Genomic DNA, 20763 nt, shown 5'->3' with positions numbered 1-20763 from the left:
ACCGCTGAGGTATGAGAAACCATGAACTTGAACATTTCACCGTCTGTGCTGGTTGGGATACCGTTTAAAATTTAATGCGATACATACACGTTCACACAAGGCAACACTTCGCCTTCAGCGGCTACATGTCAACAAGCGGCAGTGAAAGCGATCGCTTTTTCGTTGCTATGACAACGAAAGCATCGCAAGATGGCATCAGGCTGTCCACAGTCCAATGGACACGCGCATGCTGTCTGCTTTGGACAGATGGTGAGAGCAGCCATGTTTGTCCATGCAGACGCGTGCATGCAAGCCCTCCGCAGAATCGATTCCAAAAGGTACTCGCAATAGCGAGAGCAGCACATGCGCTGCTTTCGCTAGGCGAGACCTAAAAAAACTGAGTGGCCCAACTTTCGCTCCAATCCTCCAGGTGGCCCAGACAAAGGTTGTTCCAACTCTAACCTACGGGTGCAAGGCGCTAAAAGGGCTGGATAGCATGCTATTAGATAAGACAGTCACAAAAATTTACAGATCGATCTTCCAGCTACCTCCTTACATGTCACCAGCACAAACCAGATTGGAATTTGGAATCTGTAGACAGTAACTGGGCCATATGGTGACTTTTTAAATAGGCTGCCACAAGCTGAGAGCGTCAAAGGAAGGCAGCTTGGCCCACTACCTTTGGAGCCAGCTCGACACAAGTTGATGGCAGACAGGGAACCGCTATCTGTCCTGCGGCCTTAGCACTATTGGCCTGAGCAACCTCTGGGCCCTACATGCGAGCCAACACGAGTTCAAGAGGCTAGCAAAACTCAGTCCTTAACAACTTTCTTCAGTAGAAGACACGGCCAGCCTGTTGGCACGGAGTCACGGTTGGATGACCCTTCACACCTATCCACAGTTGAAGCCTCAGAGCTACCTAACGACCACCTTCAATGCACGTATTAAGCTCCAGTTCTTAAGGCTGAGAATAGGAGGTGATTCCTATGAACTGCCATCTCCCTAAATGGAAAAGAGATTGTGCTCAGGAAATGTGCCGGCTCTGCTGTCAACATAGGGAAGACATACTGCATGTGCTATGCTTGTTCCCTAATCTCCTAGAGGATAGAAGTACCCTATTACGAAGGGGCTGGATCGATAAGGACGTTAGATCTTGCAGAAGAGCAGGGTAGCCCGCACCAGCACACAGAATTTCCATAGCTCTTATGAAGAAATGACTCACTTTAAATCAACAGGGGACAAGCAATTAAGATGAAGCACAATTTATTGTGCACCTCATGCACAGTTCAGTCCAGCAACTAACATACTTAGAACCACCAAAGACTTATCTCTAAACATTCTATCAGCTAGAACTAACCAGCCCAGCTCATAGAGAAGAGAAGATAGTACATTTCTCCCTTTGTAGAAGAAGAAGACGACACATGTAAGAAAAATGATGAAACACATAGCTAAATGAGAGACAATAGAAAATACTCTGAGGATACAGAACAAAGACAAGTTTAAATACACATATTTGAGATGGAGACTTCTAGCCACAGATCCCTCACTTCACTATATGAATACTCCCCAGGTGTTGGAATGAATCTGCAAACCTTTTCACAGTATCTCTGCATGCTAGAAGGTGGCAATTTGCGCCACTGCACGGACGCTGTTCCACACTGTGCTGACGTCAGTTCCTTTCTTTCCACTCCACCAGACGCAGATCTGGAGCTCCCTTTATGTCTCTGAGACATTTTACTGGAGCTTCCTTCATGTCTCAGATATTTTACCTCGAATTTATTTTCTCGTGTTCGGGATGACACCCCCAAAAATGTACAGGTTTTAAGCCCTGTCGGGACTGTTGCAAACAAATGTTAGTGACAGATCCCCACTAGTTATACATATGGAGCTGGGGTTGAGCCATGACTCCAATGACTCCAACGCCTGCAACAACTGCATTCCAATGAACCCGAAGGCCATTCAGGATCTTGAGTTGAAACTTTACATCGCAAACATAAAAAGACTCTTCGTTGGGCTGCTCCAATTCACACTCCGCCTCCAAAGTCGATCCCACTCACTCTCACACTCCTGGAGTCACCAAAGCCATTTGAACTCCTGGTCTTTGTCATTCTCTAAGTCGCCAGCTAAATCTAAGAAAAAAATAACAAATCAACGCAGGGCTCTGACATCTCATACCACTCATTTTTTCCTGGGCAGGTGTGAGGGTGACAGGATATTCAGGCTATGATCACGATCGTTCAGCCTCTGTCCTGGATTTCAGTTAGGTCAATTCTGATGGCCTCTTACATCCCCCTGATCTAGCATGTCAGGTGGCCTATGCAGGCTGTGCAGTGGAACCTGAAGTCCCAGTGGCCCCAATATCAAGAGGACCTTTCCAACCACATTTGGATTTTGGAGGAGACTTCAAAATATCTGCAGTGGTGGTTGTTAGACTGCAGCTAGGTCTGGGCAGACCGTTCTCCCTTCCCCACCCAGAACTCACTGTGTTGACAGATGCATTGTTTCTGGGTTGGGGTGGCCATGTGGGAGAGGTGGGGATCAGAGGTCTCTGGTCTCTGGCACAATGCCGGCTCCATATCAGCCTTTTGGACTTTACGGCCACCCGCTTGGGGTTGAACACTTTCCTGCTGCTTTTAAAGGGATGCTGGTACAGGTGCTCACGGACAGCACCACTGCCATGTTTTAATGCAAAAACGAAAACAGGCATGGTGGGGTCACGGACTTTGTGCCAGGTGGCCTTGCACCTCCGGACTGCCAAGAAAAGTATGTGGTGGTGAACCATCCGGCAGGATCATTGAATGCTAGGGCGGACAAGCTCAGTAATTGACCCCTAGTGGATCATGAATGCCAGTTGCACCCAGAGGTGGTGCAAGGTGTCTTCCTTGCATGAGGAGAACCTTGGATCAATCTGTTTGACACTGCCAAGAATGCACAATGTCAGCACTTCTGCGCGTTGATGTTTCCAAGATGTCTCTCATTCAGAGTTCTTTGGCCTCAAGTGGAACTCTGGACTTCTGTATGCCTTCCTGCAGATACCACTGTTGTCCCAGGTTCTCAAGAAAATCAGGACAGACCGGGGTCTAAGTCATCCTAGTGGCTCCTGATTGTGCACCGACAGGATGGGGTATCCAGAACTCCTGAGCTTAAGCATATTAACCCCAATAAGGCTGCCCCACTGGGAGGTCCTGCATTCACAGCAGCAATGCAGGGTTCTGCACCCAGGCCTTCACACAGTCCAACTTCATGCTAAAAGATTGAGTGGCAGCAGCTGTACACCTCGACTTTCCTCCGGAGGTGGTTGATATCATCATGGCAGCCAGGCATCCCTTGATGAAAACTGTATACGCCTGTCACTGGGGCAAATTTGTAGCTTGGTGTGGCACATGCTAGGTTGACTCACTCCAAGCCAAGTTATCTAATGTTGTGTTTGTTTTGTTTCTTGGCCAGCACAGCTTTGCTTTAGGCACTGTTGAGAGTTATCTTTTGGTCTTCTTATGGTCCTCTTTGTTTAAGTCACCAGTTGTGATGCAACTTTTTTAAAGAGCTACAGCAAATGTTTTCACCTTTTCCCTTGGCATGCCCCAATGGGACCTTAATCTGGTGTGCATTCCTTTTAAGCCACTTTACAGCTGCCCTTTATGGCTTCTTACTATCAAGACTGTGCTCTTCATTGTCATCACCTCAGCTTGGCATGTGCGTGCACTCTAGGCTGTTTGGATCAGCCAATTATTCACTTCCTTCTTTCCAGACAAACTGGTCTGTTGAAAGGTGTGAGACTGTTTCACATCGGTCTAACAATCACCCTCACCGCATTCTATGCTCTGTCTCACCCCTTTAAAAAGGAGAAGTGGCTTTTTTGCTTGCACCCCAAGAGAGCGCTGAGCTTCTAAACAGATCCTACCAAAGAACACCACATGGATGATCAGCTCTTTGTCAGATTCTCTGGAGTGACACAAAATAAGGCAGTAAGGAAGAGAACGATCTCTCACTGAATTGTGCTCTGCATAAACATCTGTTATGCACTGGCTAAGAAGCAGCCCCCAGAAGCACTGTGTTCTCATTCTATCAAGGCCAAAGCTGTCACTATCGCTTAGTATGTGGAATCACTGTCCTTGACATATGCCAAGCAGCTAGGTGGGCGTTTCTCCATATGTTCACAAGGCACTATTGTCTGGGCAGTCTGGCTCGCCAAGAGGGGCATTTTGCCTGCTTGGTCCTGTAGGACATTTTGGTTCGAGTCCATCCACAGATCCACCTCCAAATAAGTACTACATTGGTATATATTCTTAAGTCAAGGAATCTGTGGCTAGAAGTCTCTGTCAGAAGAGTAAGTTGTTTACCTTCTCTAATGCTTCTGGTAAAGACTTTTTCTAGCTGCATATTCCTCACCAATCCTCCCATCATCTCTATTCTGTGATTGTGATTTATCCATTAAAAAGATCCAAAGTTTAGGAGTCTACACAGTCAGCGGACGGTCTCAAAAGCAACTGAGAGTGTGCAGGAGTGGTGCCTACATAGTCCCCTGCATTTCATTTCTGGAGCGGAATAGCATCCATGCAGAGCTGCAATGCTCCACCTTCCTGCGTGCAGAAGTACTGCTGAAAAGTTTCTGAATCCAGTCTCACACCTTTGGAGTATTCAAAAGAAATAAGAAACTCTACCATAAAGAGCATTACCGAAGGTAACTTGTTCTTCTGATGGGGACTTCTACACTCAGATTACTCATCTTTTGAATAGATCCTAAAGTAAAATAGTACCTGAAAACATAGTCCTGAAGATGATTTGGCTTTTGACGACTCAGAGTCTCCTTCTGCTAACCTCATTCTCGCCCCTCTGTAAAACAACCCTCATGCCCAAACTGCCCCTCGGCAGTCACTTCCACTCTGCTTCCCACCTTCCCATGGGATGCACAACCAACACATGACTTTTGTTACCGATGTGCCCATCTTCAGTTTTGATGTCATTGCCAACCACTTTAATTACTTTTATCCTATTCAAGAATTTGGACCAGTTCCCACATATAACTTATGCCTTGATCTTAACCCCATCATTTACATACACCTCTTTTTCATTCTCACTGATTATATTGCTCCTTCCTCTTAAATTGCTGATCTATCTCATGTGCCTGGGTATTGATAGTTCAAGCCCTTATTCCACTCCACCCACTGCCAAGAAATTCTGGTAAAATGTGCACAACCCTTAATCTGTTCAAAAGGTGATTTTCCTGTTATGATATGTAGGGACTATTAAGAGAGTTTGTAGCTCCTGTTTCCAGTCCACTCCTCTTGCACTGGCTGTTTGTATCCCTTTCTTTAAAGCTTTATTAATTCTTTCACCTGCACCATTGGTTTCAGGATGATACATAGAGGATTTATGTTTTATCCGACACTTCCCTAGATAATCTTCCAAAGCTCTGGAGCAGAACTGTCCATGTTCTGAAAGTAGATGCCTAAGATAGCTCTCATGTCAAAAACTGTTCTCCAGAAATCTGATAATGCCATTGGTGATGATGTGCCTGATCACTCCCACTTAAAGCCACATGGCATAAAGATCCCTCAGTACAATCAAACATGGAGGAATATGCTCCCCATCAATTGGTTCCACTATAGCCATTGCCACCTCTTATGCAGGCAGATCACAGCACATGAGTAATTGTCTCCCTTTTTAGCACTTGTCACTGTTATTAAAATCAATACACTCCCTGACAATACATTCCACATCTTTGTCCAGTGCTGGACAATCACTGGAAAGTCCCTCGTTTGTCTTTACAGCTCCCAGGTATCCTTCATGCACCACACTCTTCAATTTCTTTCTTACATCCTCCAGGTGTACCAACCTGATATTAGGCAAGAGGATATTATTATCCAAGGTCAACTCATTCCTTTCCATCCACCACACCCTTCCTAGTTCATGTGTATTGTTTTTAAGCAGCTTATCATCCTTCATAAGCGCGCATAACCTTATACAACACCACATCTTTAGCAAATTATTCACTGCATTCATCTTCTGAGATGGCAGCTTAAATCACAGCACATGCACCGATTTTCTTTTCAACCCCTTCAGAATTCTTACATTCCAGAAACTTTCTCTGAAATTCACCATTGGCCTCCATCTTGAATAACCCAGACAAACAATCAGAAGAGCAATTGTGTACACCAGGAGCATATCCAACAGCAAAAGGCAATGTCTGCAGACCTTAATCCACCTCCATATTCTGGCAGACACACAATCCAATCCTTTCGTTGTCGACTTCTCTACTAACCGCATATGATGGGTAGATATTTTTAATCTTGGGCCCGAAATGAAATTCCTGCACCAACTGAATGCACTGTCAGTGCGTCTCTTTTAATTACCTAGCAGTTGAATTCACCACTGTAGGTTACTGACTCTGGGCTCTGCCTAGCTGGGACCAGTGCTATGCTGTAAAGACACTTAGGATGCAGTGAAAACACATACATACACTAGGGTATATTATGGTTTAGGGTACCCCTATGACTGGCATGACCTTCCCTAAAAGGCCATAGTACATAATAGGGCAGGGGGATTGAAACTACCTTTAAGTCCCTAGTATATAATAGGGCATGGCAGTTTAGAGACCAGCAGCCTTTCTACACTAGTAAATGTGCACTGCTGAAGCCCGAGGTTAGTTTAGAAGCAGCCCTGTCTTGCAGGACTGCTTTTAAAATGTAAACTGTGCCCAAACTTGACTTTGGTGTTTGGGCACTTAAAAATGAATAAACTACAATACTGTGGCATATTAGGTACATCCAGGGTCTCCCCTAGGTGTCCATGGGGTGAGGGGTCAGTTACACATTGTAGTAATGTGCTTCCAAAATCAACTTTTGTGCTAGGAGCACTGTAGAGTGAGGATCGGCAATATTTTGACATATTCAGAACCCCTAAAGCCTCCCCTAGGTGTTCTAGGGGTATGGGGTCCTGTAGATATAGGCAGGGTCCTTATAAAATATGTTTTATAAGCTCTGATGTTGGAGAAATAGTCCAAGTCATTTTATCCATTGCACATCCCCATCCACATAGGTTAACATGGCAATAAGTTATTCACCAATAATTCCAGCCAGGAGGATCAGAAAAATATCATTTAAGGACTAACTAGAATGGTATTGATAAATCCCACAGTATACTATTGTTGAATTTGTCCTAAAATGTATAGACAAGTTATAAGACTTTCTTGATTGCAAGCCAAAATTGAGCCTTTCAGGTATGTGTCCTGATTGGTCAGAGTTAAGTGGATTCGCCAAGCTGCTATGATGAGGTGATATGTAGCCCCTGGGGTTAAAGAAACATTCTGGGAGGAGAGGGTTCTGCTACTTTGGAATGCTACAGCAGGGGAAGGGGTACTAAACAATAATCTTCAGTCGAAGGAGAAGACAGGCAGGAGAAGCCAGTTTCATATACATCCCTACTTTTTTAACCCAGCCAGACAGCAGGCTTAAGGAAGCAATGTGCTGATGCTGGGGGTGGGGGGGGGGGTGAATATGGAGATGAGCCATCCTAGAGGTTGGTTTATTCATATCTTGCCTCTCTACTGTTAATTCAGCCATATTGAATTTTGGAAGAATAGTGCTTTCTGGGAGGTCATAGTGTCACACTCTGGAGAAAATGGTCATGCTCTGGGGTTTTGCCTTGCACCTCATTGGACTGGAGTGGCCTCCAGCTGGACCCAGAGAACACTGAATACATATCTGAGAGAGGCAGAACCTCTCAGATCTGCTGCTTGAAACAAAAGGAAGAGGAAGGGTCCATGCTGGAAGTGTGATTTGCACCAACCAGGCCCTGCCCTCTGACTGACTGCGCCTGCTGCACAATCTGGAACTACAGCCCTGTGGATCAACCTTACTTCAAAAGGACTAAAGAGTGGACTCACAGCAAGCTACTGGTTAACAGAACCCACCTGGATCATCACCACCAAGAACCCTCAGCCTGGAGTACTACAAGTGGATTTGTCCAAGTGGATTTTCGGAATTGAAATCCCAAACTTTCAAGGACTATCTTGGAGCTTCCAGACCCTTAGAGTAAGTTTTGGACACTTTGGGACACTCAATGGAACTTCAGAAAGAAATTCCAGAAATTTGAAGAAGTTTTAAGCAACTTTGGAAAAAAGCTCCATAATTGGACCGAATCGACCTGCCCAGCCAAGCCGGCGACCCTCAGCCATGAGCCGGCCTGCCTTCCAGGTTCGTACCGCTGAAAAGCTCCGGAGGTTCAACTTCCAGAGTTTGACTAGGAGTTGGCGGAAACCCAAGCCGGTAAACCCTCACCGAATCTGGCCTGGTGAAGAGCATCGAGGAACCCCAAGAGAAAAAGTTTGTAAAGGTTTCTAAGCCCAAACGTAGAAAAGGTGACTGGGGCCTACAGCAAGAGTCAAGCCTCCCACCTTCAGCCGCGAGCCGGCCTGGATCATCCCACTAGAAAGCTCCGGAAGTCTGACTTCCATATGTGTGAATGGGAGCTCGTCGCAAGGCAAGCGGCGAACCCTCACTGAATCTGGACTGGCTGAGAGCTTCGAGGGAGCCTGGGAAGAAATGCTCCAGAAAAATTTCTAAGTCAGAAGGTAAAAACTTTGTCCGAGGTTTACTGCGAGGGGTAGCCACGCAGGGCTCCATCGCAACCGGCCTGAACCTTTGACTTTGCCCTGGTCTAGCGCGACCAGATGTCCAAATAGGCACTATAGGTTTCTATGTGCTCTATAGTGCTAAATCTTTTTAAAAAAATCATATCTCTGGTTCCCTACATTGGATTTTTTTTCGTTTTGGTGTCATTTTAAAAATACAAATATTTACTATTTTTATAAATAGGTGTTCAATTTTTATTATGTGTTGTGTCTTAATTATTTACTGAATTGGTGTTTTTAAATACTTTACACACCTGTCTCTAAAGTTAAGCCTGCCTGCTCGAGGCCAAGCTATCAAGGGTTGAGCATGGGATTCATTTTCTGAGACCTATTCTGAGACACTATTGCCAGTGCTAGATGCGTAATTACCATTACTAATAGTCCACTTTCCAACAAATACCATGAAAAACACAAGTAGTACATACTATCCTTTGCTTACTCTGCATAAGGACTGCTCCCAGCCCCTGAAAACTGGCATAATTCACTATTCTGTTGTCCTCCCTAGGCACAAAGGCATGCAGGGATGGTGCTTTCACAAGTTCCTCTTAGACTAAACAAAATTCAGTCCTACACTACTCACCCCATGAGAAAGACAAGTTTACCTAACAGCCTTATCGTGCATTGGTGTAGTCTCCGATGAAGTTGCTGTAATACTCTACCATCATAGGAAGGAAACAAACTAACTCATCTTTATTGACTAGTTCCTTCATTGATATATAAAAATTGCCAGTCTCCTTCTTGGAGCTTTCTCTGCCAGTGATACAGTGGCCCTAATAGTTTACCTCAAAGACTCTGAACATGCATCTACCGACTTTTAAAGTTAACCCCATCTGCCTTATGAGTACACTGCAAACCCTTTCATTGTTTTCTTATACCAACCTTCCAAAAACAAGTAGATCCTCCTGATAAAGTTTCACTCGCGGTAGTCCCCTTGGAACGTAACACATTGTCCTTCAACAAACTGAGTCTGCTGATATCAGTCTAAATGGCATCCTTTTATACTTAAAAGCCCCCATGGAAGTGATGAAAGCTGTCACTTCCTGAAGTTTTCTTCCAACATCACCTGATGATATCCAGAGGCAAGACCAATGATGGAGAAGAATCTTGCCTCTGCCAAGGGGGAGATCATTTAATCAAAGCAAACACAAGGATATGATGGATGGAGCGCTAAAACTTTTCAGACACTCACCCCCAGTCACAGATAACCCATCATGTACTGATGGAGTGGAAATCTCACGGTAATGTCTCCTTTCAAAAATACCACTACCCTGGTTTTCAGCTCAAGGCGATAGATCTTTTTCACCGTGTGATGACTCAGAGCACACCTACATAAACATAAGCATTTCAAATGCAAATAAATATAATAGTCAATAAAGAGAGTTGTGAGTAGTTTTAAAGGGATTTATTTTCCAATCAAAATTTAAGTTTCTATGACTCATCATTCATTAGTCAGATATCAATCAGGTTACAGAATTGAAAATAGAAAACATAGAATCAATACATAGCATATCATAAATTGCACACAGCGCATTCTATAAAGCAAGGAATCCATATTCTAAGAGAAAAATGAGGCATAAATGAAGTCAGTCAGAACTCATGAAGAGCGAGCTTAGAATGAAGCTAAATCAATAATTAATAATTACAAAATCTCCCTTAAAGTGAATAAAGCCTAGGGAAATAAGTATTGGCAAAGCCAGTTAGTCAAAGCCTAAGGCTTGGGGTTTTTAGAAAAAAGCCTGCATCTAAATCTGCCCTCGTTCCTTTACAGCTGATTTCTCTCTCCTGCTCTCTCCCCAGATGCTGCCCTCAGCACCACCTCCCTCTACAGAACTCAAAATCCTTCTAAAAAGAGAGCCCCCACCTCTCAGCTGGGAATGCGTATATAGTTCAGACATTTTTTTTCAATACATGTGACACTGGTCTTCCAATTGAAGTGCAGAAAGACATTCACACCCTCGGCTGACTGATCACGTCATCAATCAGGCGAGTTCTTGTAATACTTGTGAATTTTGCATAAATTAAGTTTCTTTAGGAGGAAGAGGAGATCTCCTCTTCCTACTAAGGTAACAATTTATTTAAACTAAACAGAACATTATTACTCTAACAAGAACTTATTTTTTTAGACCGAAGACAGTAAATACAGTTTACAATAATAATAAGAAAATTATGTGCTTTGCACTTACTCTAGCAATGAAATGAATGAGGCTTTGTGTAAACAACTGAATACTGATAAAAGCGAGTTACAGACCTTAAAGAAGCTTCTTTCTTTCCTGGAGAACAGGAAAGGAAGGCAAACATTCCGTTCTTATCTTGAAGACAGCGCTGAAGCTTCCCAAAGCAAAACGAGCTGTATTTCAGTTTTTCTCTACACTTTACAATGCATGTTAATTCAGTACAAATATATGCCAGTTTGTAAGTTCAAAACACATTTTGCAAATCAAATCTACATTCTATAGTGAGGTCAAATTTAAAGTCAACCATGAATTAATTGTGCATTGTTTTACTTTAGTCATTAAACTGAAAGCATCTGACCAGGCTTCATGTTTTCACTTTTCGATCACCAAATGTCTGTATCCCACTTTTGTAAATGCAGTTTTATGTCTGAGGCTCAAGGCAGCTTTTGTCATTAGTAATGCTTAAATCTCTAGGAGATATATACGCACTCACAGTAATAGCACACATACTTCAAACACAGCTGAAATACAATGGCATGCCTGTCACCATGCCCATAGGCAGAAGCATAGGCCTGCCTGTCTTACAGATTGCGGTCTTGTTGGATCTGGATGGGGGCCCATAGCGCAACCCCTTATAGTGGTGAAAGGCTACTGCCTTCACCTGGAGTTAAGCGATGTTGTTTTTGCTTTTGTCAACCCGAGTGGGAAGGGTATGCCCAGACGTGGGTCCCGTGCTCTCCATGTCACTGGAATCAAGCTATCCTGGCTGAAGAGGGGTGAAAGCCCGAAACTGGTCCTAGGATGCTTGTTTCCAGTCCAGGGAGGACCTGGCTTGGCAGTTCGGGCTGGATTGTTCCCATGAGGCACAGGGTCAAGACTGATTTGCATATGGCTGGGTTCAAACTGGAACGGCATGGTGAGCAAAAAAACGATGGATTTAGGCCCAGATCTCTGTACTGGGGTGAATGTATGACATCGTTCTGCATTCTGTCCATCAACTGTTGTTTTTACTTTTGTCACCCCGAGTGGGAAGGGTATGCCCAGACGTGGGTCCCGTGCTCTCCATGCCACTGGAATCAAGCTATCCTAGCTGGAGAGGGGTGAAACCCCGAAACCGGTCCTAGGATGCTTGTTTCCAGTCCAGGGAGAACCTGGCTTGGCAGTTCGGACTGGACTGTTCCCAAGAGGCACAGGGTCAAGACTGATTTGCATATGGCTGGGTTCAAACTGGAACGGCATGGTGAGCAAAAAAACGATGGATTTAGGCCCAGATCTCTGTACTGGGGTGAATGTATGACATTGTTCTGCATTCTGTCCATCAACTGTTGTTTTTGCTTTTGTCACCCCGAGTGGGAAGGGTATGCCCAGACGTGGGTCCTGTGCTCTCCATGCCACTGGAATCAAGCTATCCTGGCTGAAGAGGGGTGAAACCCCGAAACCGGTCCTAGGATGCTTGTTTCCAGTCCAGGGAGGACCTGGCTTGGCAGTTCGGGCTGGATGGTTCCCATGAGGCACAGGGTCAAGACTGATTTGCATATGGCTGGGTTCAAACTGGAACGGCATGGTGAGCAAAATAACGATGGATTTAGGCCCAGATCTCTGTACTGGGGTAAATGTATGACATTGTTCTGCATTCTGTCCATCAACTGTTGTTTTTGCTTTTGTCACCCCGAGTGGGAGGGTATGCCCAGACGTGGGTCCCGTGCTCTCAATGCCACTGGAATCAAGCTATCCTGACTGAAGAGCTGTGAAACCCCGAAACCGGTCCCGGGATGCTCGTTTCCAGTCCAGGGAGGACCTGGCTTGGCAGTTCGGGCTGGACTGTTCCCGTGAGGCACAGGGTCAAGACTGATTTGCATATGGCTGGGTTCAAACTGGAACAGCATGGTGAGCAAAAAAACTATGGATTTAGGCCCAGATCTCTGTACTGGGGTGAATGTATGACATTGTTCTGCATTCTGTCCATCAACTGTTGTTTTTGCTTTTGTCACCCCGAGTGGGAAGGGTATGCCCAGACATGGGTCCCATGCTGTCCATGCCACTGGAATCAAGCTATCCTGGCTGAAGAGGGGTGAAGCCCCGAAACCGGTCCTAGGATGCTTGTTTCCAGTCCAGGGAGGACCTGGCTTGGCAGTTCGGGCTGGACTGTTCCCATGAGGCACAGGGTCAAGACTGATTTGCATATGGCTGGGTTCAAACTGGAACGGCATGGTGAGCAAAAAAACGATGGATTTAGGCCCAGATCTCTGTACTGGGGTGAATGTATGACATTGTTCTGCATTCTGTCCATCAACTGTTGTTTTTGCTTTCACCTGGAGTTAAGCAGCATTAGCATGGCGGTGGCAGCATACCATGTAGTGAAAAGGTTCTTTTTACCCTATGTCACTAGACTGAGGCCTACAGGCTCACTCACCGTTTTTTAAAAGTTCCACTGCTGTCTGCTGAGTGTATGTATGCCAGCGAGGGATGCATGACATGAGAGACGTAGTGCTGTGCAGTGCATGCATGGTGAAGCATGTGCTGAGTGTATGTGTGCTTGCATGAAGTACAATATAAGAAGCGTGAAGTATTATGCAGTGCGCATTTGGTGAGTGTGTGTCCTAGCAGTGAGTGTTTACAAATAGCAGACCCTGGTGCAGTATAGAACAGCTTCAGTGCAGAACAGTGCACGCAAACTGAATGCATGTACTGAATACATGTGTACGTGTGATGGTACAATGCATGGAGGTAACACTGCTGAACAATAAGTGTATTGTGAATGTACACTGAGTATGTGTGCCTGCATAGGTACATTACATGGAGGACTCTTAATTCCATTTTGGGAAGCCCAGGCCAGCTTGGTGAAGTCATGATGAGGAAATAAATACTTATTCGTGTGTAGTGAGAAGAATCACCTTCTCGCAGACAAGGGCACTCAGTAAACCATGAAACTGATAAAGTTTCTTCAACAATTTATTTACTTCATAGATTGAGTTTCGACAATTGAGTCTCTCGTTGAAATATCATTTCCAAATGTAATCATACATAACAAAGAATTGTTCTTCTTGAGCACATTAGACATCCACCCAATGCATTTCGGGTCAATAATCTGACCCTTCTTCAGGGGTCTACAAATGAAATGAAACAGGACCATTAAGTTCACTATCCCAAACCAATGAAATAACTCTGGACAGTTAAATCAATGCATAAAAAATCACGTGTATAGACCAAAATACATAAACTGTGATGAAGACAAACCAAATGAAAGAAAATTAACGAAACGAGCGGTAAATAAATATTTAAACTAGAGAGCAGAAAATGAACGGAAGTGAACAATACATGCGGGAAATAAATGTGTAATTGAAAAAATAATAACGAAGCGTGTACTAAGGAGAGATGCAGATAACCCAGGGCCAAAATTCAGTAAAAAAGAAACGCGCCAGCATAAAACGAGTGAAAGAAAGTACCAAAAGGTCCCTTTAAATCCCGGAAAGAGCGTATTTAACATGAACTTACTGGAAACCAAACGGTTTTCACATGTCTAAGGCTCTGCGGACGGCGTGAAAGTTCAACGTCGAACTTGATGACAAATCTAAATCACCCTGTGATAGGTTAATATATATAAGCTAAAGTGACGTGATGTGGGAATGGACAGTATAAGCCAATCGGTTACGTGTTAACATAATCACAACGAATGGGCATCAAGCTGACAGAAATGTAGACGCAAACGGCCTATGAAGCGGCCAGATAAGTAGAAACCCCAAAGAAAAGACCAACATTTCAATAAAGTTAATGAAGAAAAAAAAAGGTTTGAGAAAGGAAAATGTACATAGAAGTGGAAAATAATAAGTGAAAAATATAGACAAAATCTGAATATATTAATAAACATCATCATCCCGTAACATAATTCATGAATTATAAACAGTGAATTACGGGACCGGATAACACGATTTACCAATGTAACTGTATTCAGCAGACTAGAGAAAACAAGCATATTCTATGCGGTCATTCAACCCAATGGGATGGGAACAATTTAGCTTTTTAATCCAAAAATATTCAGTCCTTAGTCTTTGTTTTACAGGATCCATGTCTCGACGTTGTGTGATCTTTTCAAGTATTGTAAAACGCAGTTGAGAGATTTGGTGACCAGCTTCAATCCAATGTGATGCCACAGATGATTTTAAATTATTTGTTCTGATGTTACTCTTGTGTTCTGAGATACAAATTTTTACTTTCCTCTCAGTTTGACCTACGTATATTTTTCCGCAGGGGCATTTAATGGCATATATACAATTAGTTGTATCGCAAGTGCTTGTGTGATGTAAAGCTATGGAGTAACCTTTTGTAGGGTGATTGAATTTGTTGCCGATCATTACATTACCACAGTGGGTGCAGTTTTGACATTGAAGCATACCTCGCCATGGTTTAGTCAATTTCTTGGGTGTATTCAAGATTTCTTTGATGTTTTTAGAACGTTGAAAAGCGAATGTGATTTTATTGTCAAAAAGATCGACAAGATCTGGTTCCATGGAGATAATTCGCCAATGTCTGTTTATAATTTTCTTGATTTGTGATGATTCAGTGGAATATTTCAACACACATACAGTTTTATTTTTGTCTTTTTTATCTGTGGTTTTTTCTTGAAGAAGGTTAACTCTAGGTACCAATGATACCTTATCTGCAGATGTTTTCAACACACTTTCTGGGTAGCCCCTTTGTCGATACTTAATCAATTGTTGTTCAATAGACTTAGTTAAATCTTCATTGTTGGATACAATACGTTTTATTCTGATAAGTTGCGAAGTTGGTAAATGTTTTTTTAACGTTTCAGGATGAAAACTCTGAAAAAGTAAACTGGAGTTTCTGTCAGTCTTTTTAATGTGTAGCTGAGTCGAAATTTGGTTGTGATCAAGCTTGACAATGACGTCCAAAAATGTAATGCTTTTTTCATCTATGTGATAGGTGAATTTTATCCGGTCATTATGTGAGTTCAATGTCGAAATATTCTCCTCAAGTTGTGAGCGTGATCCTTTCCAAATAAAGAATAAATCGTCAATGTACCGTTTGTACATGATAATGCCTTCGTTCCACATATTATTGTCAAGGATATGATCAGTTTCAAATTTGCTCATGAAAATGTTGGCGTACGAGGGAGCCCCCCCGAATCCCATAGATGTGCCACTTGTTTGATTGTAGAAGTTGTTTTGCCATTCAAAATAACTGCAATACAAAGCAAATTGCATAAGTTCCATGATGAATAATCTTTGTGACTCATCTAATTCGCTTCTTAACAGGCTCCATTCCAATGCTTCAAGGCCTTCGTTATGGGGTATTGAAGTGTATAGCGCTACTACATCAATAGTACACAAACTATAAGATACACCATTTTCAAGTTCAACCAAATTCAACAAGTTCAAAAAAGAGGTAGTATCTTTAATGTAGGTGACACTTTTTTGGACAATAGGCTGCAAAAATGTGTCCACAAATTTGCCAATAGGCTCAGAGATGGACCCACAAGCCGAGACAATGGGCCTGAAAGGAGGATTATGAATATCCTTATGAATCTTTGGCAGCATGTATAGCTTCGGTCTTCATGGAAATTTTGTCTCAAAAAATTGTTTAGTTTTGGTGCCAATCCAGTTCAATTCAAATGCATGCTTGACAATGTTTTCTAGTATTTGTTGGTATTCTATAGTAGGATCAGATTCCAAAGGCAAATAGATATCTTGATTTGCAACATGTTCATTGACATTTTTGATGTAAAATTCAGTGTCCATTATGACAAGGGCGCCGCCTTTGTCTGCTTTAGAGAAGGTTAGTTGTTTGTCAGCACTCAAATTTTTAAGTGTATTCCATTCTTTGGGAGAAAGATTCAACTTTCTAGGTTTAACAAATTTTATTTCCTGTATGTCAGCAAGTACGGATCTCTCAAAAGCTTCAATAGTTTTGTGAGTGAAAGGCGCACAAAAGGTACTGGTTGGTTTAAAATCCTTATCCCATGTTTCTGTACATTGTGGTGTTTGAGTATCTTTGAAGAAAAATTTTAGTTTCAAGGTTCTGAAAAATTTAAACAAAGCAATTTCCGTTTCTGGTAGATTAGAATGGTAGGTGGGAACAAATGTAATGCCTTTATTCAGTACTTTAATTTCTGCTTTGGTCAACTGTTAGGATGAAATGTTGACTATGAGGTTGTTTTCGATTTCTGGCTCCTGGTCCTCTCTGCAATTGTTTGATCTGATTCTTTTACTCCTTCTTGTTGGCTTTCTGTTGATGGTGGAGAATTGGCCGCGGGGCTGATGTCTAAAAAAGCAGGCTGTTGAGTGCTAGTACTTGTAGATGGTTTGGTGATGGATACAGTTGCTTTGTTTAATGGAGCTCTTGACCCTGAAATTTCTGAATCTGATACCACGCTTTCTTGGGATGAGGATGTAGTTGTCTTTTGTGTGGGTTGTGGTTGCCATTTCCTTTGATTATAAACTTCGGCCCAGGTGTAAACTTCTTCTAGCTTATAATCCAGTGTATCTCTGCGATATTTTCTAACTTTTCTTTCGTTGACTTCTTTTGCATATTTTTCCAGTTTCAAGTTGATGTCTTCCAAAGTTTTGGTGAGATCTGGAATTTTATTAATTTCAGTCTGTAAGGTTTTAATTTCCTCTTCTAGTTCAATTAAGACTTTTGAAAGTTCTTCCACAATCAAGAGAATCAAATCTAATGAACATTTGTTCAATATCTGATACTATCTTTCAACAAATTTCTTGCTGTTTTTACATAACATTGGCTTGAGGGCTATCCTAAGTCCCCTAGGTATTCTTTTGTTTTTGTGATAATGAATTAACGTGGTGGCGTGCATCCTTTGGTTAATTTCTTTTTTACTTATGTATTCAAACTGTCGTAAAAGTTGAGAAGTGGTGGTTTTTTGTGGAGTGAAACTTCTGGTCTCCTGGATCAAATCGTAAATTTCCTGGGCTGCTTCTGCGGAGAAGCCGAGTGTTTCAGCTTTGTTGGTGGTTAATTGTGCAATGTCATCTAATTGCATGATTGCTGGTGGTGCAAACAAGGATGGGAAGGACTGAGGAACAAATGAAAACCACTGTGTTATCCCTGTGCACTCTAGACGATTAGACAAAGTTCAAAGAATTTATGTTGGTGCTCCTTGTGTCACGCGGAGTCCTCCCGCGTCTTTAAAAGAATTATTCGTGTGTAGTGAGAAGAATCACCTTCTCGCAGACAAGGGCACTCAGTAAACCATGAAACTGATAAAGTTTCTTCAACAATTTATTTACTTCATAGATTGAGTTTCGACAATTGAGTCTCTCGTTGAAATATCATTTCCAAATGTAATCATACATAACAAAGAATTGTTCTTCTTGAGCACATTAGACATCCACCCAATGCATTTCGGGTCAATAATCTGACCCTTCTTCAGGGGTCTACAAATGAAATGAAACAGGACCATTAAGTTCACTATCCCAAACAAATGAAATAACTCTGGACAGTTAAATCAATGCATAAAAAATCACGTGTATAGACCAAAATACATAAACTGTGATGAAGACAAACCAAATGAAAGAAAATTAACGAAACGAGCGGTAAATAAATATTTAAACTAGAGAGCAGAAAATGAACGGAAGTGAACAATACATGCGGGAAATAAATGTGTAATTGAAAAAATAATAACGAAGCGTGTACTAAGGAGAGATGCAGATAACCCAGGGCCAAAATTCAGTAAAAAAGAAACGCGCCAGCATAAAACGAGTGAAAGAAAGTACCAAAAGGTCCCTTTAAATCCCGGAAAGAGCGTATTTAACATGAACTTACTGGAAACCAAACGGTTTTCACATGTCTAAGGCTCTGCGGACGGCGTGAAAGTTCAACGTCGAACTTGATGACAAATCTAAATCACCCTGTGATAGGTTAATATATATAAGCTAAAGTGACGTGATGTGGGAATGGACAGTATAAGCCAATCGGTTACGTGTTAACGTAATCACAACGAATGGGCATCAAGCTGACAGAAATGTAGACGCAAACGGCCTATGAAGCGGCCAGACAAGTAGAAACCCCAAAGAAAAGACCAACATTTCAATAAAGTTAATGAAGAAAAAAAAAAGGTTTGAGAAAGGAAAATGTACATAGAAGTGGAAAATAATAAGTGAAAAATATAGACAAAATCTGAATATATTAATAAACATCATCATCCCGTAACATAATTCATGAATTATAAACAGTGAATTACGGGACCGGATAACACGATTTACCAATTTAACTGTATTCAGCAGACTAGAGAAAACAAGCATATTCTATGCGGTCATTCAACCCAATGGGATGGGAACAATTTAGCTTTTTAATCCAAAAATATTCAGTCCTTAGTCTTTGTTTTACAGGATCCATGTCTCGACGTTGTGTGATCTTTTCAAGTATTGTAAAACGCAGTTGAGAGATTTGGTGACCAGCTTCAATCCAATGTGATGCCACAGATGATTTTACATTATTTGTTCTGATGTTACTCTTGTGTTCTGAGATACGAATTTTTACTTTCCTCTCAGTTTGACCTACATATATTTTTCCGCAGGGGCATTTAATGGCATATATACAATTAGTTGTATCGCAGGTGCTTGTGTGATGTAAAGCTATGGAGTAACCTCTTTTTTGAAATTGTTGAATTTGGTTGAACTTGAAAATGGTGTATCTTATAGTTTGTGTACTATTGATGTAGTAGCGCTATACACTTCAATACCCCATAACGAAGGCCTTGAAGCATTGGAATGGAGCCTGTTAAGAAGCGAATTAGATGAGTCACAAAGATTATTCATCATGGAACTTATGCAATTTGCTTTGTATTGCAGTTATTTTGAATGGCAAAACAACTTCTACAATCAAACGAGTGGCACATCTATGGGATTCGGGGGGGCTCCCTCGTACGCCAACATTTTCATGAGCAAATTTGAAACTGATCATATCCTTGACAATAATATGTGGAACGAAGGCATTATCATGTACAAACGGTGCATTGACGATTTATTCTTTATTTGGAAAGGATCACGCTCACAACTTGAGGAGAATATTTCGACATTGAACTCACATAATGACCGGATAAAATTCACCTATCACATAGATGAAAAAAGCATTACATTTTTGGACGTCATTGTCAAGCTTGATCACAACCAAATTTCGACTCAGCTACACATTAAAAAGACTGACAGAAACTCCAGTTTACTTTTTCAGAGTTTTCATCCTGAAACGTTAAAAAAACATTTACCAACTTCGCAACTTATCAGAATAAAACATATTGTATCCAACAATGAAGATTTAACTAAGTCTATTGAACAACAATTGATTAAGTATCGACAAAGGGGCTACACAGAAAGTGTGTTGAAAACATCTGCAGATAAGGTATCATTGGTACCTAGAGTTAACCTTCTTCAAGAAAAAACCACAGATAAAAAAGACAAAAATAAAACTGTATGTGTGTTGAAATATTCCACTGAATCATCACAAATCAAGAAAATTATAAACAGACATTGGCGAATTATCTCCATGGAACCAGATCTTGTCGATCTTTTTGACAATAAAATCACATTCGCTTTTCAACGTTCTAAAAACATCAAAGAAATCTTGAATACACCCAAGAAATTGACTAAACCATGGCGAGGTATGCTTCAATGTCAAAACTGCACCCACTGTGGTAATGTAATGATCGGCAACAAATTCAATCACCCTACAAAAGGTTACTCCATAGCTTTACATCACACAAGCACTTGCGATACAACTAATTGTATATATGCCATTAAATGCCCCTGCGGAAAAATATACGTAGGTCAAACTGAGAGGAAAGTAAAAATTCGTATCTCAGAACACAAGAGTAACATCAGAACAAATAATTTAAAATCATCTGTGGCATCACATTGGATTGAAGCTGGTCACCAAATCTCTCAACTGCGTTTTACAATACTTGAAAAGATCACACAACGTCGAGACATGGATCCTGTAAAACAAAGA

The sequence above is a fragment of the Triturus cristatus genome, chromosome 4_2 (assembly GCF_964204655.1).
Source record: "Triturus cristatus chromosome 4_2, aTriCri1.1, whole genome shotgun sequence".
NCBI lineage: Eukaryota > Metazoa > Chordata > Amphibia > Caudata > Salamandridae > Triturus > Triturus cristatus.
The sequence above is the reverse complement of the archived record's forward strand: the minus strand, read 5'-3'. Positions refer to the sequence as shown.